This window comes from Nycticebus coucang, chromosome 21 (genome assembly GCF_027406575.1).
Source record: "Nycticebus coucang isolate mNycCou1 chromosome 21, mNycCou1.pri, whole genome shotgun sequence".
Classification (NCBI taxonomy): domain Eukaryota; kingdom Metazoa; phylum Chordata; class Mammalia; order Primates; family Lorisidae; genus Nycticebus; species Nycticebus coucang.
In genome coordinates, this window is record NC_069800.1 from 34,469,529 (window position 1) to 34,476,284 (window position 6,756).

The window sequence follows — 6,756 nt, forward strand, 5'->3', positions numbered from 1 at the left end:
CACATGCTTTTTGGGGAACACATTCAGACCATAGCAGATCCACTGCTAGATTTTCTTCTTCTTCTTTTTATTTTTTTTTTAGAGACGAGGTCTCACTATGTTGCCCCGGCTGGAGTGCAGTGGATATTCACAGGCACAATCCCACTACTGATCAGCACAGGAGCTTTGACCTGCTCTGTTTCCGACCAGGGCCGGTTCACCCTCCTTAGGCAACCTGGTGGCCCCCCGCTCCCAGGAAGTCACCATATTGATACCAAACTTAGTGTGGACACGTGATCTGCATAGCGCACTACACCCCGCGACTCCTGGACTCAAATGATCCTCCTTTCTCAGCTTCCCAAGTAGCTGAGACTACAGGCACGTGCCACCACACCCGGCTAGATTTTCTTCTTGACTGTGTTAAAAACACGTTACTATCCTATATTTTTAAATTTGTTTATTTTTTTAAATTGACAGATAACAGTGTATTTATCAGTACAACATTATGCTTTAAAGCATATATATACTGTAGAATGGCTGATTCATCCTGTTAATTATTAACACTTGCATTACCTAACTTAGTCATAGTTTTTGTTGTGAGAGCACTTAGCATTCATTCTTTTTGTATTTTTTAAGAATACAATATATTGACTCGGCGCCTGTGGCTCAAGCAGCTAAGGCGCCAGCCACATACACCTGAGCTGGCAGGTACGAATCCAGCCCGGGCCCACCAAACAACAATGAGGACTGCAACCAAAAAATAGCCAGGCGTTGTGGCAGGCGCCTGTAGTCCCAGCTACTTGGGAGGTGGAGGCAAGAGAATTGCTTGAGCCCAGGAGTTGGAGGTTACCGTGAGCTGTGATGCCATAGCACTCTATCCAGGGAGACAGCTTGAGTCTCTGTCTCAAAAAAAAAAAGAATGCAATATATCATCATTAACAATAGTCAACTGGCTTAGAATAGATTTTTGAAATTTATTCCTCTTATCTAGCTATAATTAGGCATTCTCTGATAAGCACCACAACCCCTTCTCCTAACTCTCATAACCACCATTCTACTTTCTACTTCTACGAGATCAACATTTTTAGATTCCACATGTGTGAGATCATGTAGTATTTACCTTTCTGTGTCTGGCTTACTTCACTTAACATAATGTCCTCCAGGTTCATCCGTGTTTTTGCAAATGGTAAGATTTCCTTCTTTTTGTGACTGAATAATATTCCATTATGTTTGTGTATATATATGTGTGCATATATATTTTACATATATAATGGTGTTATGATATATATATGTGTGTATATATATATATATATATTGATTTGCATCCACAGTTCCCATAGTGCTTGTTACAAAGTTGAGGTGCTCTAGGCTTCAGGAAGCAGAATCTCTCTGTTCTTCTCCTGCCCAAGGCAGGGCTCTAATGATTGTGGGCCAAAAGACCCTCATTCCAGAGAAAGCTTTGCCCCATACCCTGGAGGAAGGAATCCTGCACAGAGAGGCCAAGAAGAATCTGAACGGACAAGCCTTGCTGGGTTTGGATGATGCACTTTTTGTCCAATCACATTTCTACATGGTGGACAATCATGCTTATGTAACAAAGCTCTGTAAAAACCCAAGAGGACTGGGGTCACAGAGCTTCCGGGCAGCTGAACCACAGGCTCCTGAAGGGTGCTGCCCCAGGGAAGGCATGGAGGTTCTGCACCCCTTCCCCATTTCTTCATCTGTACCCTTTGTAATATCCATTATAACAAATCAGTAAATGTGTTTCCTTTTTTTTTTTTTTTTTTTTTTGTAGAGTCAGAGTCTCACTGTACAGCCCTCGGTAGAGTGCCGTGGCGTCACACGGCTCACAGCAACCTCTAACTCTTGGGCTTACACGATTCTCTTGCCTCAGCCTCCCGAGCAGCTGGGACTACAGGCGCCTGCCACAACGCCCGGCTATAAATGTGTTTCCCTTTTATGAGCTGCTCCAGCAAATTAATTAAACCAAATGAGAGAGGGAGTCATGGGAACCCCAACTTGAAGCTGGCTGGCCAAATGCTGTGGAGGCCAGACTTGCAACTTGGGTCTGGTGGGGAGGGGAGAGCTTCTTGGGGAATGAGCCCTCACCCTGTGTGCTTGGACGCTATCTCTAGGTAGATGGTGTTGCAGTTGGATTAAAACACCCAACTGGGGGCGGCGCCTGTGGCTCAGTGAGCAGGGCGCCAGCCCCATATAACAAGGGCGGCGGGTTCAAACCCGGCCCCGGCCAAACTGCAACAAAAAAATAGCCGGGCATCGTGGTGGGCGCCTGTAGTCCCAGCTACTCGGGAGGCTGAGGCAGGAGAATCGCCTAAGCCCAGGAGTTGGAGGTTGCTGTGAGCTGTGTGACGCCACGGCAGTCTACGGAGGGCGATAAAGTAAAACTCTGTCTCTACAAAAAAAAAAAAAAAAAACACCCAGCTGGTGTCCACTGCTTGGTGTGTGTGGGAAAACTCCACCATTGGTCACAGAAGCCCTCTTCTGTGTTGATTGTTACAGAGTTTAGAAGAAAGCACAGTCTGAGGAGTGTTTTCCCAAAGCATTACATATACAGATGTACACACATTTTAAGAAGAGAAAAATCTGTATTAAAATTGTAATACTCAATACATACTGATAACAAAAGATGAATACAAGTCACATTTGACTTCGGTAATTACAAGACATGCTCAAAGTGGTTACCATCAGCGTCCAGGCACTTCCGATTACAGCAAACTACTATTTGAGCAACGTTAGCCAAAGCATCCACTTTTATGGCTGCCCATGCTGTTTCAGTTTCTTCCCAAAGTACCACCAGTGTAGTTGGTTTTCTATGGCACACCAGATCCTTTAAGGTCCCCAGAGGTAGAAGCCAAGAGGTATTAAGTCAGGAGAACAAGAGGGAAACTCAACGTCACCTCTTCTTCCTATTCGTAGTCCTGGCAAATTCTCATCCAGGTTAGCTCTCACTTCTTGGAGTATATAATAATCTTGGGATGAGGGTGGTGCCTGTGGCTCAGTGGGTAGGGCGCCGGCCCCATATACTGAGGGTGGCAGGTTCGAACCCGGCCCTGGCCAACTGCAACAAAAAAATAGCCAGGCATTGTAGCGGGTGCCTGTAGTCCCAGCTACTCGGGAGGCCGAGGCAAGGGAATCATGTAAGCCCAGGAGTTGGAGGTTGCTGTAAGCTGTGACACCACAGCACTCTACCAAGAGTGATAAAGTGAGACTCTGTCCCTACAAAAATAATAATAATAATAATCTTGGGATGAAAACTTTCCATTTTGGTCTTTTGAGAATGCATCGTCTGCTTGTTTTGCTGACTTCTGTCTCACATGCACATTGTGTGGTAGACTTCTGTGGCAAGTATTTCTGTTCAACCCCAGAGGAGAAGAAGCAGGATTTGCTGCTGTGTGAGGCCTCTAGGATCTTCCTTTGTGCATATCACACCCCGTACCATACATCTCAAACTCAGCAGGAATGAGAGTAATTGTTAGCTATGTTGGAGGTTCTGCTGCATACTCACACCTCCTTTGTCATTGTATTTCCACAAAGTTCTCCAATTTCAATTTTTCTTTTTTTTTGAGATAGAGTCTCACTATGTCACCCTCGGTAGAGTGCTATGACATCACAGCTCACAGCAACCTCAAACTCTTGGGCTAAAGCAATTCTCCTGCCTCAGCCTCCCAAGCAGCTGGGACCACAGGTGCCCATCACAACACCTGGCCATTTTTTTGTCGTAGTTGTCATTGTTGCCTGGCAGACCTGGGCTGGGTTCAAACACACCAGCTCCGGTGTATGTGGCTGGCACCCCAGCCGCTGAGCTACAGGTGCCACGCCAACATTCTTCAATTTCAAATACCCCTTCAAAATGGTCTTGCACTCCCCCAATGACAACAGTGCTTACACCATTTTCTTTGACTGTCCTGCTTGTCTCATAGTGATACTAGCATTCATTTGATCAAAGCCATCTTTTGGGAGAACATCAAACTATAGATTTCTACCATAATTCAATTTAACTTTGAAAAGTAATAGATAATTATCTGTTAAGATCTATTGATATCTTAAATTGTATATACATTTTTTTGGCACCCTTGCACACACGTGCACAAACACACAGTGCTCCAAAAATGTATACAAATTTTAAGAAAGGAAAAAACTGTATTAATTTGCAGAACTCAAGTCACATTTGACTTCTGCAATTACAAGAACTGCTCAACATGACTTGTATTCATCTTTTGGTATATTGAGCATTACAATTTTAAAATAGTTTTTTCGCTTCTTAAAATGTATACACATTCCATTCATCCACGATGGCCATTTAGGTTGAGTCCCTGTCTTGGCTGTTGTGAATGGTGCTGCAGTAAACATGGGAGTGCAGATAGCTCTTCAACATACTGACTTCATTTCCTTTGGATACATATAGCCAGTGGGTGGAATTTCTAAATTCTATATCACATTTTAAAATAAGTCGTTCCCTTTGTTATCCAGTGTATTTTACGCTATGCATTTAAGAGCATCATTTTGAAAGAAGCTTCATCAGTCTGCCAAAGGGGTCCCAACCAAGGTTATAGGGAAGAAAAGGGATGCTCAGCCTAGCTCTGCCCCATACATTCTGGGACAAGAGTCCTGGGCTGGGCACAGCCCTAAGAAGCCAAACCCCGAGACACCTTGCCCTCCTCAATGAGGAGCCTCCTTTAGGGGACCCAAAAAGCACTCTGGAAGAGGTCAGGGAGGGTTTGAGGAAGCCCTTGTGGGTGGAGACCCATTCCTTCTCTGAACAAAGGACAGGGACCCTGGGGCTCAGGGAAGTCAGCTCCTTCACAGGGCAGAGTGTGGGGTAAAGGTAGAGGCCCCTGCAGCCAGCTACCTGCCTATCTGTTGCCCTGCCCACCAGAAGTCTAAAAGCTTCTGATGGCATCATTCCCATGACCCCTGTGAAGTTTCTCCCAGGCCCATCCCAAGCAACCCACCCAGTCCCATTTGAGCACTGTGCAACAATAGCAGTCTCGCTCAAAATCTTTTGAGCCACAGTTTGGGCTTACGGGAGAACTTCCCTAAAACAAACACAAAGCATGAAGGACAGCTGTAATGAGGACAGCGAAAGAGGTTAGGAATCTCCTCTGGCAGCCTTCAGCACCCAGTGTGATGTGTCATTGTTTTGGATTTGGAATGGTCTGGGTGGCCAGGTCCAAGACTGAAGACGGGGAGAACTCACTAACTCCCAGAACATCCTAACAGAGGTCAGACCTCTACTTGTTCAGGCAGGGCTACCTTACTCTTGCCTGTCCAGAGAAATTGTAGGCTTGAAGAAATAAGTTTCCTTCCACAGGTTTTCTTAACTGATAAAGAAAAAACAATCTAAAAATAACCGACATCCAGACTGAGCCTGATGATGGATAATGGGAGAACAATCAGAGGTGGGTGATACTAGGACCTCTCCCCAGGGCCAGATCTGGTCAGCACAGGAGAGCAGTGATGGTGGCACTCCTGGGGGGCAGCCTTTCAGTGACTCTGCCCAAGGTACCGGATCCTCATAGTTCACATAAGCAACAATACCCTATGCCAGTCATTCTGTCCTCTGCCTACCCAAACTCCACCTGCCCTTTAATCCCAGATTGATTTCACTACTCCTCAAAGCCTTCTCCAGCCCCAGAGCCTGCACTGGACTCATGTAGGCTGTAAGACTGGAGGCCTCCCAGGACTTGGGCCAAAGTTACTCACTTAGTCCATTTTCTGTTACTTTTAACAGAATATCTGAAATTGAGTAATTTATAAAGAAAAAGAATTTAATTTTTATAATTATGAAGGCTGAGAAAATCCAGGTCAAGGGGCTGCATCTGGTGAGGACCTTCTTGCTGATGGGGTCTCTCCACAGAGTCTCAACATGGGACAAGGCATCACATGGCAAAAAGCCTGAGTGTGCTGGCTCAGTCCTCTCGCCTTCTTCTTATGAAGCCACTAGTCCCATTCCCATGATAACTCATTAATCCACTAATCCATTAATCCCTAAATGGATTAATTTATTCACAAGGGCAAAGCCCTCATGACCCAATCACATCTTAAAGGCTCCACCTCTCAATACTGCCATCTTGGGGATTAAGTTTCAACATAAGTTTTGGAGGGACAAAGCTTCAACCCATAGTAGTGACCCTAAATCTCTGAGGAGGCAGAGAGACCCCAAAGGATGTCTTGCCAGCTTCTTAATGAATCCAACACCCAACAAGTGAGCTAAAGTTGGAAGCCACTAGACCTGATTCTCCCTTTTATGTGCTCTTATTTGAGTGCCTATGACATGGCCCATGCTATTTTAGGTACTGGGGATACAGGTGCAAATTGAGCAAAGTTCCTGCACTTGTGGAGCTGACATCCTGATGGAGGAGACAAAGACACGCGACACACATGTAAAGCAGTGACTAGATTGTGTCATATGGTAGTAAGTACCATAGAGACAAACAAAGCTGGGAAACCAAATAGGCCTGAAAGAAAGTAAAGGAGGGAGCCTGGCTCAGCTCCCGTAGCACAGTCATTAAGGCACCAGCCACATACACCGAGGCTGGCGGGTTTGAAGCTGATTCAGGCCAGCTAAACAACAAAAAATAGCCGGGCATTGTGGCAGGCACCTATAGTCCCAACTACTTGGGAGGCTGAGGCAAAAGAACTGCTTAAGCCCAAGACTTTAAGGATGCTGTGAGCTGTGATGCCACAGCACTCTACGGAGGGCAACATAGTTAGACCCTGTCTCAAAAATAAATAAATTAATTAATTAAATAAAGG